At 40.9% G+C, this 15,600-nt stretch overlaps 1 long non-coding RNA gene across 1 annotated transcript in view; it reads right to left on the bottom strand.

Annotated features, from left to right (window-relative positions):
- LOC138285771 (uncharacterized) overlaps positions 1 to 15,600 on the bottom strand; it is a 95,964-nt gene that overhangs the window by 76,467 nt on the left and 3,897 nt on the right. The window contains exon 2 of the long non-coding RNA XR_011201646.1: positions 2,911 to 2,989. This is a non-coding gene — a long non-coding RNA (uncharacterized lncRNA). The remainder of the gene's footprint in view (positions 1 to 2,910; positions 2,990 to 15,600) is intronic.

The raw sequence follows: 15,600 nt of genomic DNA, 5'->3' as shown, positions 1-15,600 counted from the left end.
ACAATTGCTTGTTTTATCCAAGACCAAGTTTTAGGGGAGTTCACCGTCGGTCTGGAAGTAGACATATCGAACATAGGATCCAACAAAACGTTAAAATCCCCTCCTATTACAATTGGATGTTTTGATACCAATAAATGACTGTACAGTTCCTGAAAAGGTGCTAAGTCATCCACGTTGGGTCCATAATATCCAACTATTGTAAAACAAATCCCATGCAAGCCCACTACTTTTGCTACAGCTGCCCTTAAAGATTTCTTGATAAGGATTGCCGCACCTTTAACAGCACATGATTGATTAGGGCTTGGGTTGAAACCCACCCAATTCAAATGCTTAGGGATATTATTCCACTCTGACTGTAATAAGTGGGTCTCCTGTAAAAAAATCACCTCCTCATCTATCCCTCTTAGAAATTCCAAAAATGTCCTCCTTCTCCCTTTGACCCACAGACCATTAACATTCCATGAGACAAACTTCAATAAGACCATCTTATGACTAGCCATTTTTCGAAATGATAGAAAGAGAGAGAAAAGAAAACAAATCTAGATGCACTGTCAGACCCTTAACTAAACCACATGTGACACTCCTGAGGACACTTGTGTATACATTTTAAATTTGTATTCCCATGCTCCCTCACCTAGTGTTAAAAAAACCCCACCCAATACCAAAAATCACCCAAAGATCTCCCCCTCTCCCGTGGGAACCCCCCCTACTATTTTAACGGGGTGCATATTACTACCCCATTTGAGCTCACTTCCGGACGACTTTTTCTAAAAAAGTTTCCATCAGTGTGATACTTTAATCTTCTCGAAAGAAGCCCAAACTTCAACAGGGTCCCTAATATTATGCATTATGTTGTTCCACATAATCCTTAGAGACGCCGGGAACCTCATCTGAACTGTGGCACCAAGAGATCTAAGCTCCTGCATAAAATTCCCCAGTTCCCACTGTCTAACTGATGTAGCCTTAGAGACATCCGATCGTATCCAAAAAGACCAATCCCCCTTAGAGAAACTGCCCACTTAAGAGCTTCAGAGAGGATTTTCTCCTTCACGGAGTAAGTTCCAAAATTAATAAGTATTTTCCTGGGCACTTTCCTGTCAGATTTCCTTATAAAGGGATCTCAGTGAATTCTTTGGATGTCCTCTTCCAGCTTTAAATGAGCCATAGATGGAAAAAACTCTCTAATCAAGGAAATTACATAGCCCTTAATATAGTCGCCTTCCACTCCTTCAGGAACATTCAACAACCTAATATTGTTCCTCCACAAGTTATTTTCCAGTGAGTCCATCTTCTCCTGGATAGCTTTTTCTTTAAATATCAGTTGAGAAATGTCCTGGATATTAGCGAGTAATTATTTCTCTTGTTCTGCAACCACCGCCTCCAACCTACCCATTCTCTCAGTTAGCACATTCAGTTTGCTCTCTAATGCTTCACAAGATTCCTTAATTTTCCCTTGATTATGCCCAGACACCTCAAATTGTTATCTAATCTCTTTAGTTAGTGAGGTCAAGAGGTTCTGAACTACAAGACCTTGTGGAAGTAAAGAAGCCACTGGTGATTCAGATAATGAGGGGTCAGAGGCCTCTATCTGCTTCTCAGATTGATCTTGATCCACCTCTTTGTCACAGGGAGAAAGGAGGGGTTCTTCAATATTTGTAGAGTCTGCATTTTGGTATCTCCTTTAGGGAATTTTTTCAAAAAAGGTAAAAGCGATGAAGCAGGCATACACCCCTCTGATAACTGAGCTAGCAAGAGGGTGGCCTTATTTAAGCTCTAGGTTAACCTGCCTTATTGCTTTGTCTCTTTCTTGGTTTAATATAAGGCTGTAGGGTTACAGAATAGCTCCCCTTTTTAGTATTGGTTAACCCCCTCCCTAACAATTTCTTAATGCTGTTGTAATATCCCCCCTTTCCTGACTTGGAAGAATCTCCAATAACCGGCCCTGAGGGGGCTCCTTTACCTTCAAGCACACTTTATGGCAGCTGAACAGATGTAAGCGGGGTCCTCTAGAAGTTGCCCGAGCCTTCAGCTTTGCCGGCATCATGTGAAAGCACTCTTCCACCCCGGCCGCTTGGTACAACCTACAGCACCCAGGGGGTTCCCTTTCGCCAAGGCGACGCCGCATGGAATGCTGAGAATGCTAATAGCGCACGGGCCACAGGGGCTGCAACAGATGAGGCAGCGTCTCTCACGACGCACACTGCAGGCAGCCTCCGCCCACATTCCTTAACTCAAGAGGCCAGTCCTGCGCATCTCCAACTGGCCAAAATCGTCTTCAGCCCCACCAAACCAGGGGGAAAATACATAAAATTCTGCTCCAGAAGAGAAGTTTGTGTGCGGTATGATCAAATCATGCCTATGCTTGTCGTCCGGAACAATGAGCTCCCGACTGCTGAACTCAAGCGGCCGCCATGTTTCCCCCCTTGGTTTCACTGAAAAGATCTTCTACTCACAACTTGATAACTGCACCCTGTGCTAATCACACAAAAAATTGAATCATTTTTCACATAACATTAAAAGAAAAGCGAACACCCTTCTAACAACACACCCTAGAAGGCATAGCATGCTGCCTATATAGGCAAGCAAATGTTAATACAATGTTAATGTTAATATTATGGAACACAACACAGGAGATTTCTTCACTGAACAAAATGCAAAAACAGCACGTTTTGCTCCTGGGTATATCTCCAAGTTTCCCTGAATTACTTACAACAGAAAGAAAACTAAAGCTCAGATCAAAGAGGAGGACTTCATAAAGGTTGAATGCTAGATATTATATTGTGTCAGTTATAAAGATAACAAGACTCTTCGTGTATTGCTGCTGTTAGTCATCAGAAGATAATGGATATTTCTAAAAAACTTCATAAGTTGTGGTAGGTTTACAGTGTTACAGCGTTGTTGTGAACTCACCGGCACTGGGACTGGAACAGCTACAGCAACACACAGAAGGCAAACGAATATTGCAACCTTCATGCTTATGTAGATCTCCCTAGAAGTACAAACACAGCGAGTCACAATGAGTGCAGTTCCAAAGTTTTAAGTTTCTGTAATTCCCCTGAAGTCATGACGTCATGCATACCCACAGTTACTCCAGGTGAACACAACGATTTCACTTTTTACAGTCATGACTCCAGCGTGCTACTTTGCGTGCCTATTTTCTAATGGTTCATGATATATTACATCTCTGTGACTTGCTAGAAATTCTATGACTATTGGTCAACAATGTGACTGTTTAGGATGAGTTAATATAAACATGTTGTTTGGGGTGATATTCTTACTTGGGGGCAGTGCTATATAAACATTTTACTGTTCAATGATTAGTTGTAGTTTTTTCAGTTAGATTTCCTACGGTAATCTCCTCCGTTTACGGTTGAGTGCTGATGATCTTAGCTGGGTATAGTGAGAGCAACGCTTAATTCAGATCATGCCCATCATGGTTAGGAGTCACCAGGTGGTGAAGTCAGTGAAGAGCTGAACAGAATAAACAACGTCTGGAACAACACCCTCACCAGCATCAGAACTGTTTAGGCTTTCCTTCACTTTAGGATGAAACTGAAGACAGGAGTTGAAACAACACTAACACCTCACATGATGGGAACCTATGTTGAACCATCTGCTAATTAAATATCTCTTGGTCCTGGTAGGGTGTCTTTTAAGCCGATATGAAATATTAAAATTTCGTTTCAAGAAATTTTGTGATATTTCATGAAAATTAGGTGAAATTATACAAAGGTTTATGAAACACAGGGGCATATTTAAGAAAAGTGGCGCTGAGCACAGTGCAGCACTACTTTTCATGCGCCCTTTCCCGCCCCCCAATGGCCACCATGTGTGTACTGTATTTAAAATATGGTGCACCATAGCGCAGGGTAGGGGACAATGGTATAATTTTATTTTTATGCTATTGACATACCCTGCAGCAGTTTTGCCGAAATTATGGAGCTACTCCTGCAGAGTACATAGGGGCCCATTATAAATAATGGTATGCCCCTTTATAACGCCTGTTCTGAGCAGGCGTTAAAAATGCTGAAAAAAATGGTACAAGGAAATCTCTTTGATTTCCTTGCACCATTTTTTCACTCCCCCTAATGGGGGAATGCCCCCCTTGCATACATTTTGCCTGGTGCAGGCATAATGTGGCGCAATGGTTTACAAAGTGGCGCCATGCATGCATGGCGCCACTTTGTAAATATGGCGTGGGGATTTTGGGCATCTAACATAACAATACCGTGAAAAAATGATGCTAATGTGTCTGTAGATGGCGCTAGGTGCTCTTAACTATGCCCCTAGATTTCACAGCATAATGCATGAAAATTGATGTAACAGTGCAGTGCTTCATTTGTAAATAAAAACATGCTGGTACCCAAAGCTCTACTCTGAAACACACAGCTGCTGAAATTGAATGTAAGAGAATAGAATACTGAGGTAGCATAATCCTGAAGCCAACTTGGGCCTCTTTAATCCATTTACAGGCGCTCCCTTCAGCTCACTGTTGCACCTTTCTGCTTTCTCCCTTTGTGACGCTTTTTCGTTTTTCTCTTTCGCCATCTTTCCCATATTTGTCTTTTGCTCACAGTAAATGCTTGAGGCAGAAAAATAAGTGCTGGTAACCAGCCCTGGAAACCACCAACACAAATTAAGCACTGCAACAGTGACAGAAGGAGGAGAACTAATTGAAGGAGAAAAAGCCTCCTGACAGTCAGTATCTGCTCAAAATAGTGTCAAAAAGATGTACCTGCGAACATTTCAGAACGTGGCAAACTTTTCATAATGTGAAATTCATTTATTTTGTAAATTTTACTGACATTATAATCATTTTACACAGTCCTAGTGCTTAGTACAATTCCCTTACTGCTATCTAAACTAGACTGCATTCAGTGATACTAGAAACAAAGCTGTTTTCGGACCTGCATGTGTACAAAGTGTGCAGCATTTATTTAAAATTCCAATTCCAATATAAAGATTATAGGACAACCATAAACTAGACCAATAATATTTTTTATTAAATTTTAGAAGCATCTTGTTTGCATTGTAGTTCCTTTACTGAGAACTAATAGTTAACATGAAATTAATAGAAAAACAAAAGCTATTTTGATAAAAATGAGTGCATCATGTCTGTATCTGAAGCTAATCAGTTGATTGTCAAGTAGAAACAAGGATAAACCAACTTTCTATTCCCCATATTTTTTGTTAAAGTATTTTTATTTAGCATATACAAGCAGATAGGACATTAAAACATTGAAATTACAATTCAAAATCACAACATATTCATAGAAAAATAAAAAACAATAGAACTCCACTTTGTGCAGAATTTTAGTATGCTTCCTATAAAAAGTAATAGTACCCCAATAATTTGTGGAAACGTGTTAGTTCGATGAATCTGCATTCAAGATTTGGTTCTGGACCAAAGTGAGGATGAAGAAGTCTTGTCCCATACAGAATAATGCTTCCGTATGACCCTGATCATGTGATGGAGGTTGGGGGAAATCCGTTGTTGCAAAAGCAGGGATTTCGCAAGCAGTGTTGCAATAAAAAAAAGTATTGCTTTGTACATTTGGACAGCCCGGGATGATTAGCTATGCCAAAAAGGGCGTTCATTGGATCTGGTGTTAATGTTACCTGGAGTTTCAAACTAATTGATTGGAAAATTTGGATCCAATGGTTAGTGACAACAGGACAGAGATAACAGCCATGGAGCCAATCCCCAGTCTTGCAATGGCATTGGAAGCAGTTGCTTGAGATTGATAGCACCATTTTATTAAGTTGCTCGGGGGTATAGTAGAGCATCCACTTCGTGAAGAATTAAATTCTTTTAAAATTAGCGCCTCTTACCGCTTTGGTGGAGTAGCTATTTAAATGCTTCCAAGTCTGAGAATCCATTGCAGAGGACGTAGCAGCTGCTATTCTGCTTAGTGCAGGAAAGAGAACATTAGCTGACAATTCGTCTAGACAGATACTGTACCAGTTACCAACCCCTGCCCATTTCTGAACCTACATAGCTTGTGTAATTCTGAAAGACAATGAATCAGCAGGATACTGGCCTACAAAACCCATTGATTGGATAGAGTGAAGTATTACTCTAATAGGTAAGAAAAGTTTACATGTGCTGGAATAGCTGGATTGATGAGTTAGAGTTGTGCCAATGTTATGACACTACCCCCTAATTGGAAATCCTGAATTTTCCCCAACCCCAGATTTTCCCAGTCGTTTAAAGCTTTGGTGGCAAGGGGAAGTCCAAATGCATCAGCTTCTCTTAAAGAGATAGTTGGATGAAATTGACTAAAATGAAAGCTTTGCTGGAGATCTAGACCTCTGGACCATAGAAAAGTTTGGATCTTATATCTGGTATGTTTCGGGAGCCATGGCATTTTAAGAAAATGAAATAAATTAATATTGTTTTCAAGAAGCATCAGTTTCAAATAGAAGTTTGAGTCAACATGATGTAGAGGTAGCAGTTACAATCCAATCAATGCAGGTCGCCTCGTAATATTTTTAAAAACGGGGCAAAGCCAGCCCCCCATACTCTGGCGTCAGCTGAACTGTCTCCAACCGGGTGCAAGATTTTTTATTTGACCATATAAATTCCAGTACCATTACATTAAGATCATTGAAAACATTTTGTGGAGCCTTGATCATAATGTTATAAAATATAACATATTCATAGAAAAATCAAAAACAATAGAACACCACTTTGTGCTGAATTTTAGTATACTTCCTATATAAAGTAATAGTACCCCAATAATTTGTGGAAACGTGTTAGTTCGTTGAATCTGCATTCAAGATTTGGTTCAGGACCAAAGTGAGGATGAAGAAGTCTTGACCGATACAGAATAATGCTTCCATATGGCCCTGATCATGTGATGGAGGTTGGGGGAAATCTGTTGTTGCAAAAGCAGGGATTTCGCAAGCAGTGTTGCAATAAAAAAAAGTATTGCTTTGCACATTTGGACAGCCCGGGATGATTAGCTATGCCAAAAAGGGCGTTCATTGGTTCTGGTGTTAATGTTACCTGGAGTTTCAAACTAATCGATTGGAAAATTTGGATCCAATGGTTAGTGACAACAGGACAGAGATAACAGCCATGGAGCCAATCCCCAGTCTCGCAATGGCATTGGAAATAGTTGCTTGAGATTGATGGCACCATTTTATTAAGTTGCTCGGGGGTATAGTAGAGCATCCACTTCGTGAAGAATTAAATTCTTTAAAAATTTGCGCCTCTTACCGCTTTGGTGGAGTAGCTATTTTAATGCTTCCAAGTCTGAGAATCCATTGCAGAGGACGTAGCAGCTGCTATTCTGCTTAGTGCAGGAAGGAGAACTTTAGCTGACAATTCGTCTAGACGGATACTGTACCAGTTACCAACCCCTGCCCATTTCTGAACCTACATAGCTTGTGTAATTCTGAAAGATAATGAATCAGCAGGATACTGGCCTACAAAACCCATTGATTGGATAGAGTGAAGTATTACTCTAATAGGTAAGAAAAGTTTACATGTGCTGGAATAGCTGGATTAATGAGTTAGAGTTGCGCCCATGTTATGACACGACCCCGTAATTGGAAATCCTGAATTTTCCCCAACCCCAGATTTTCCCAGTCGTTTAAAGCTTTGGTGGCAAGGGGAAGTCCAAATGCATCAGCTTCTCTTAAAGAGATAGTTGGATGAAATTGACTAAAATGATAGCTTTGCTGGAGATCTAGACCTCTGGACCATAGAAAAGTTTGGATCTTATATCTGGTATGTTTCGGGAGCCATGGCATTTTAAGAAAATGAAATAAATTAATATTGTTTTCAAGAAGCATCAGTTTCAAATAGAAGTTTGAGTCAACATGATGTAGAGGTAGCAGTTACAATCCAATCAATGCAGGTCGCCTCGTAATATTTTTAAAAACGGGGCAAAGCCAGCCCCCCATACTCTGGCGTCAGCTGAACTGTCTCCAACCGGGTGCAAGATTTTTTATTTGACCATATAAATTCCAGTACCATTACATTAAGATCATTGAAAACATTTTGTGGAGCCTTGATCATAATGTTATAAAATATAACATATTCATAGAAAAATCAAAAACAATAGAACACCACTTTGTGCTGAATTTTAGTATGCTTTCTATATAAAGTAATAGTACCCCAATAATTTGTGGAAACGTGTTAGTTCGTTGAATCTGCATTCAAGATTTGGTTCAGGACCAAAGTGAGGATGAAGAAGTCTTGACCGATACAGAATAATGCTTCCATATGGCCCTGATCATGTGATTGAGGTTGGGGGAAATCCGTTGTTGCAAAAGCAGGGATTTCGCAAGCAGTGTTGCAATAAAAAAAAGTATTGCTTTGCACATTTGGACAGCCCGGGATGATTAGCTATGCCAAAAAGGGCGTTCATTGGTTCTGGTGTTAATGTTACCTGGAGTTTCAAACTAATCGATTGGAAAATTTGGATCCAATGGTTAGTGACAACAGGACAGAGATAACAGCCATGGAGCCAATCCCCAGTCTCGCAATGGCATTGGAAATAGTTGCTTGAGATTGATGGCACCATTTTATTAAGTTGCTCGGGGGTATAGTAGAGCATCCACTTCGTGAAGAATTAAATTCTTTAAAAATGTGCGCCTCTTACCGCTTTGGTGGAGTAGCTATTTTAATGCTTCCAAGTCTGAGAATCCATTGCAGAGGACGTAGCAGCTGCTATTCTGCTTAGTGCAGGAAGGAGAACTTTAGCTGACAATTCGTCTAGACGGATACTGTACCAGTTACCAACCCCTGCCCATTTCTGAACCTACATAGCTTGTGTAATTCTGAAAGATAATGAATCAGCAGGATACTGGCCTACAAAACCCATTGATTGGATAGAGTGAAGTATTACTCTAATAGGTAAGAAAAGTTTACATGTGCTGGAATAGCTGGATTGATGAGTTAGAGTTGCGCCCATGTTATGACACTACCCCCTAATTGGAAATCCTGAATTTTCCCCAACCCCAGATTTTCCCAGTCGTTTAAAGCTTTGGTGGCAAGGGGAAGTCCAAATGCATCAGCTTCTCTTAAAGAGATAGTTGGATGAAACTGACTAAAATGATAGCTTTGCTGGAGATCTAGACCTCTGCACCATAGAAAAGTTTGGATCGTACATCTGGTATGTTTCGGGAGCCATGGCATTTTAAGAAAATGAAATAGATTAATATTGTTTTCAAGAAGCATCAGTTTCAAATAGAAGTCTGAGTCAACATGATGTAGAGGTAGCAGTTACAATCCAATCAATGCAGGTCGCCTTGTGATATTTTAAAAAATGGGGCAAAGCCAGCCCCCCATACTCTGGCGTCAGCTGAACTGTCTCCAACCGGGTGCAAGATTTTTTATTTGACCGTATAAATTCCAGTACCATTACATTAAGATATTGAAAACATTTTGTGGAGCCTTGATCATAATGTTATAAAATATAAACAATAAAGGTAGTATCATTATTTTTATCAAGGCAACACGACCAATTATTGTTAAAGGTGAGTTCTTCCATTCACGCACAAGAGCCTGTGCTTTCCTAAAAGTAGGGAGATAGTTCATCGGGTGGAGTTCGGACATATTTTGAGTGACATTGATGCCTAGGTATCTGATAGGATGGGGAGTCCGGTAGTTAATTTGCATCACAACTGTTAAAATAGAATCTTGAGCGTTAAAAAGCAATGCCTCTGTTTTAGATTTATTAATCCGATAACCTCCCAAGTTGGAGAACGCTTGAATTTTACTGAAGGCCTTCTTGATGTTCTGCGAGTCAGCCGCAAGATACAAAATTGCATCATCCGGGAAGAGTTTGAGCATGGGCGCACCCGGCATCAAAGGTTTTATAGAATTATCCTGCCTCAATTCTGCGGTCAATGGTTCGCCAAAAAAAGCAAAAAGCAACTGAGACAAAGGGCAGCCCTACCGAGTCCCACGCCGTATTGAAACCTTACCGACTACTTGTAAATTGACAAGGATGTTAGCTTCCACCCCTTGATAAAGATTAGATAAAAGTTGCACCATTTTGTTAGGAAATTTAACTTTTCAGGGGATTGCAAAAAGGAGCTCCAATTATACAAGGTCAAATGCTTTTTCTGCATCGGGCATTATTATAGCTGATTTGCTTTTATTTTTAGAATAATAATCGATTGCCTTGAGCAAAAAATGTGTATTAGTGGAAATAAATCTTACCAGGAGAAACCCACTCTGGTCATGATGAATAAGGCTAGAGCTAGAGGTGTAATACGAGCTGCCGAAATTTTCATAAGACTCTTATAATCATTGTTGAGAAGCCTAATAGGGTGAAAAGAATCCGTTTTTTCGCTAGGCTTGTCTTTCTTAAGGAACCTGACAATAGTCACCCAGGTAAATGAACTGGGTATTTCTTCTCCTTTAAGTATCGCATTAAAGAGCCAAGCTAGGGTTCCTTCAATCTGCTCAGACAGTCTTTTGTACAACTCTGCTGGAAGGCCATTTTCCTCAGCCGCTTTGCCATTTACAGAGCTCCTAATGGCTTCTACTACCTCTTGTTTAGTGATTGCCTGTAGCAGTGCAGATTGGTCAAGACTTGCTAGAGAGACTGATATGAGATATTCAAGAATGAGCTTGTCACATGTAACTGACTTGGGAGTATAGATATTTGTATTGTGAATTAAAAACACCTTCCCTATCTCTTTAGTTTGGTCCACAATGCGCCCCTGGGACTCGTCAAAAATGGTTTTGATTAAAGAAGCATTCTGGAGTTTTTTAAAATAGTGCACCACAAATTTACCTACATGCTCGCTCTCTTCATAGTATTGCTGAAAGCATGTTTTATGATTAACAGTCTCTTGTTCTAGAAAAAAATTCTTCAATTGGGTTTTAGCATCATAGAGGCGAGTCCAAGACTTAGGATCGCTGAGTAGCTGGTGCAAACGCATGGCAAGATTGAGTTCCTGCTGAAGGCTGTTAACTTTTTCCTTCTTGGTTTTTCTAAGAAAAGCGTTGAATTATATGGCTTCCCCTCTAACATATGCTTTACATGACTCCCTCCCGAAAATAGAGGCAGATGCTTCATTTCTGGTAAAAAACTCGGTAACTGATACCTTAAGAGAAGAGATCCAGCCTTCATTAGTCATTAAAGATTTATCTAATGACCACCTGGGTCTTTCTCAATGCTGATAAGAGGAAGATAGCTGAAGCAATGGAAAAGAATAATTGGACATTATGCCAGAGCCGATTCTGTCCCAAACATGGGATACTAAGAAGAAGTTGATCCTTTATGCCGAATTAAACCTTTCAGAGAAACAAATATAACATTGATCTTGTGGATGGTACAGCCGCCAAGGATCCTGCCGGGCCAGACAGCGAATAAGTTTGGTCAAAAAATGATGTGCTTGGGGCTTGTTTTGTGAATGATTTTTGCAGGAGGCATCAATATTCATGTCTTGAATTATATGAAAATCACCGCTGACTACCAAGAGGCCTGGAAGTGTACTCAAAAGATTGTATAGACTTTGCAGAGAGGTAATTTCATCTCTATGGGATCATAAAAGCTTGTAATATGAATTAGTTGCCTTCCTATATTGACACTAACTACTATCCATCTTGCTTGAGGATCACAATGGACCTCAAGAACTTCTCCTTGAAAGTCCTGAGTAAGCAGAACTGCGACTCCACGAACAGCTGCTTTAGTAGATGCAAAAAAGTAATGGGAAATAAAGTTTGGGACATGAGGACAGGTTACCTTTTGTGTAAAATGAGTTTCCTGTAATAGAATCACCTCAGCCTGGGAGGATCTTAACCAATGAAGTATTGCTCTGAATTTATGTGAATTATTCAGTCCATTTGCATTGCATGAACCAATTATGAAGAACCTAGAGGAGTACGTACTAGTTTGACCATCACTAATTTAATAAGGAAAAAAAGGTTTTTCAATAGCCTTTTGGCCCAGGACCTGGTCATACAACCGATTAGTGGAATACAAAACGTATTCATGTTGATTTTTATCCTCAGCATACCACTTTTTCTCATCACAATCATTCTAGACCATGAGTTACTAGTTCCTTGTGTTTGTGACCTGCTCCTTTCACCCGCCCCTCCATGTGCAGTAAGCCCCACCACTCAGTGCTCACACCCCCCACCCACAACTCCTAGGCCCACCTGTCATGGCCTCTTCCTCCCAGTGACCCTGACCCCTCCCAGTAGTGAGACTCCCAACCCTGTACTAAACAGACCGCTTCCGCTGCTATCCTGAACTCTCACACCACCACAGGAACTGCCTAAGGCTGAACCCAGGGTGTCCCACATTTCAATTGGTCCTTAAATAATCCTTGCCCCCCTGGAAGAAAGCAATAGTTGAGGCCAGGGTAAGTCACTGGCCCTACAATCATCTGGAGGCACAAAATACAAAATAAGCCCTGTGAGGTTTTGTCTTTAATATTCTCCTGATATTGACATTGACATCAACATGAATTTATGAACATTCTGATGTTGGTGTTGTGCCTCTTGATGCCTACTTTCCTCTTTTTATCCTTTAAAGAAGGAGGCAATGCCCCATGCGGCTATGTCTGAAATTTCCCCATTTCTAGTATAGTCCAGTACTGCATCAAATTTTAACTTGATGTGGTCACCCTGGACAAGTAGCCTGCTATAGGAGGTAGAAATAAGTGGGAGGTAAAAGAAAATAGAGTCATTTTGATCAAAAAACGAAATGTCTTTCTGAATACTTTGCTTTTTCAGTTTTTCTGTTTTTATATTATATATTATTATATTTTATATTATATACTTTCTTTAAGTTTTTTTTTGCCCTCCCCTGCGTATAGTGTGCAGCAGTCGATTTTACCCTCCGTCCTTTGATACACTTGCTGCCCGTTACCTGTGCTCATAACTGCTGCTCGTTTCCGCTATGCCACCATGTTGTTTGGGCTGTTGTGCTGTGGGGAAGGAAAAAAAGCCACTTGAACAGAGAAGTAAGTTGAATTTGGTGCCTCCTGGAAGTGTGTCTCTGGATTAGCTTCAATGATGCTGCTGCTGCTGTGGCCGCGGTATTGTGTGCAGCTATTGCACTTTCTGCTTTGCTTACCACTTGGGTTTCCTGCAGTGTTCTAGTGCAGCTTCTTATTCGCCACGCCACACATGTTGCTCCAAGCCTGGCTACTGTTTCCAGTGAATCCCCTCACTGGAGCTCCTGGAATCCAGATTTCTGACTCTGACACCCCAGCACAATCGTAGGAGCCTTCGTCTGCTTATTCGAACACCTCCTTCTCATGTTTCATGCCTCAGCTTCCTGCCCCATTTCCTGCCGTCCCAGACACAAACTAGTCACAAAGCATAAGTGTGGGGGCTCCATGTGACCTCTATTTCCCATATCTGTGCTCCTGAACTGGCAAATCGGTGTCCCTTCAAACTGCTCCCATTTTCATTGAGGATATAGGTTCACGAACCGCCTAGTTCCATGCATAGTCTTTACTCCTATACATAATCATAATTTTGGTTACTGCGAACCAAGGCCCTGATTTATACTTTTTGATGAAAAACTGCACTAACGCTGTTTTGCACCAAAACGTTTAGCACCAGCTTGCACCATTTCTGTGCGCCAGCTGGGCACCATATTTATGGAATGGTGCAAGCCGGTGCAAAGGGTAGGCTAGTGTAAAAAAAAAAAATGACATTAGTCGGGTGGGCTGGCGGTATGAAAGAAGGGGGTTTTGCACCAAAAAAGACATTAGGCAGGTTAGAGTAAAAAAAAAATGACTCTAACCAGATTAGCGTCATTTTATGGCGCTAAACCTACCATGTCACATGACTCCTGCCTTAGGAAAGGCAGGAGTCATGCCCACCACCCCAATGGCCTGCACAGGGGACACGAGTCCGATGAGCATGGCCATTGCACCCTGTGCCATGTATTGGGGCCCATTTCAGGGCCTCCTATGGCACTTTAAAAAATAAAAATTAAATATCAACCTGTACTTACCTGTAATTACCTTGGATGGGGTCCACCATCCTCCACAGTCCCTCTGGTGTGGGTGTCCCTGGTCCTGGGGAGGGAACCTGTGGGCTTATACCATGGTGTTCCCCCATGGAAATAGGCCCACAGGTACCCTAACGCCTGCCCTGACCCAGGCGTAAAAAAATGGGGCAACGCAAGCTTTGCACCATTTTTTGACCCCTCCTACCTCCGGTGCACCATTTTTGCATGGTAATATAAATATGGCATTAAGGCCATAGAGTAATTTCTTGCACGGGAACCCCAACCTTGTATTTCATTAAGGCAAGGTAGGTTTCCAGGTCTAAAAAATGACTTTAACTCCATAAATTTGGCGCTAGATGGGTATAGCACCAAAGTATAGATGTGGAGTTAGTTTTGCACCGAATTAGAGTTAAAAAAATGACGCTAATTGTGTTCAGAGTACAAATATGCCCACAAATTTTACTTATGGTTGACCTAATGCTTTTCTTTAATGCTACTTTGCTAGGCTTATGGTGTATTCCTGGGTAGAGTTCACTTATCTGCACCCCGCCTATTCCTGCCTCATGTAAATCAGTATGTACATAGCAAAATTACTAGTAACATTTTTTGTTGTCAGTGGGTGTTTTTTGTCTTTGCCCTGATCAATCTCTGTCAAGTAGTTGTACAGCAGTTGTAGATACCCTGCTTGTGACCACCATAGCTTACAGCCATGTTTTACATTATTAAACATTATGCCCACAACTGTGCTTATGCTTGCACTGGCTGAGGACGGATTGCCTTACTCAGCCAGCATAGGTTAAATTAAGCGCTACACTCTTGCTGTACTCCGCCACGTGCTTCTTGTGTACTGAGTGCTCCTCACCATGACAGGAAGAGCAAGGCAGTGTGAACTATTTAAATGTGTCCTTATTTCTCGGTTCGATGTCTTTGCCCTTGTGGGATGATTACGAATTTCCATGTGGTGGACACACACACTGCAGGAGAAAACCGGTTGAAGCATGGAAGTTAGGACTGAAGGGATTGGGGAGAATCCCTTCTGGTTGTGCATTACACTGACAGCACCCATACATTTGTCACCCACTTTTCACGGTTATTGTGTGTAATATGTATTTGTACGTTCGAAATAACCTAATGATTTTCCAAGTCTTATGCACTGGACAATTGTTTCGGACTTTTTTGCAATGTAAAACAATAAAGAAAGATTAGAAAGTAAATTATGGATTGCCATTTAGGTGATCTACCTTTTTTTGACCATTTGATTTTTTTTGTGTTTTGCAATTGTGGTCATTAAGGCACAATACATGATGATAACAATGAGCCTGTCAGTAATGGGTCTATATATTTGCTGAATTGACCACACTGTGGCACATGGGCATGGTTGCGAAAGGGCTTCGAGGGTCATTACTGACTTCCAGTCGGCTGTATCAAATGTTTGGTTTTGCTGTACGAGAGTTCTTGTAATTTGAAGAGGCAATTTTTGAAGACCAGCATGAGAAAGAGTTACTTAGGTCAAATGGGAGAGAGTTTAGGCAATAGACCATGAGAAAAGAAAATGACGTTCATTTAGAGGTTGCACAAAGAGGTACTGTGATACAGACTTGGTGAAGGGCTACAAGTTAAGTTATTAGTAAGTATTATTCTACTGAGACAACTCACCTAAAAC

This window comes from Pleurodeles waltl, chromosome 1_1 (assembly GCF_031143425.1).
Source record: "Pleurodeles waltl isolate 20211129_DDA chromosome 1_1, aPleWal1.hap1.20221129, whole genome shotgun sequence".
NCBI classification, from domain to species: Eukaryota; Metazoa; Chordata; class Amphibia; order Caudata; family Salamandridae; genus Pleurodeles; species Pleurodeles waltl.
The sequence above is the reverse complement of the archived record's forward strand: the minus strand, read 5'-3'. Positions and strand labels throughout refer to the sequence as shown.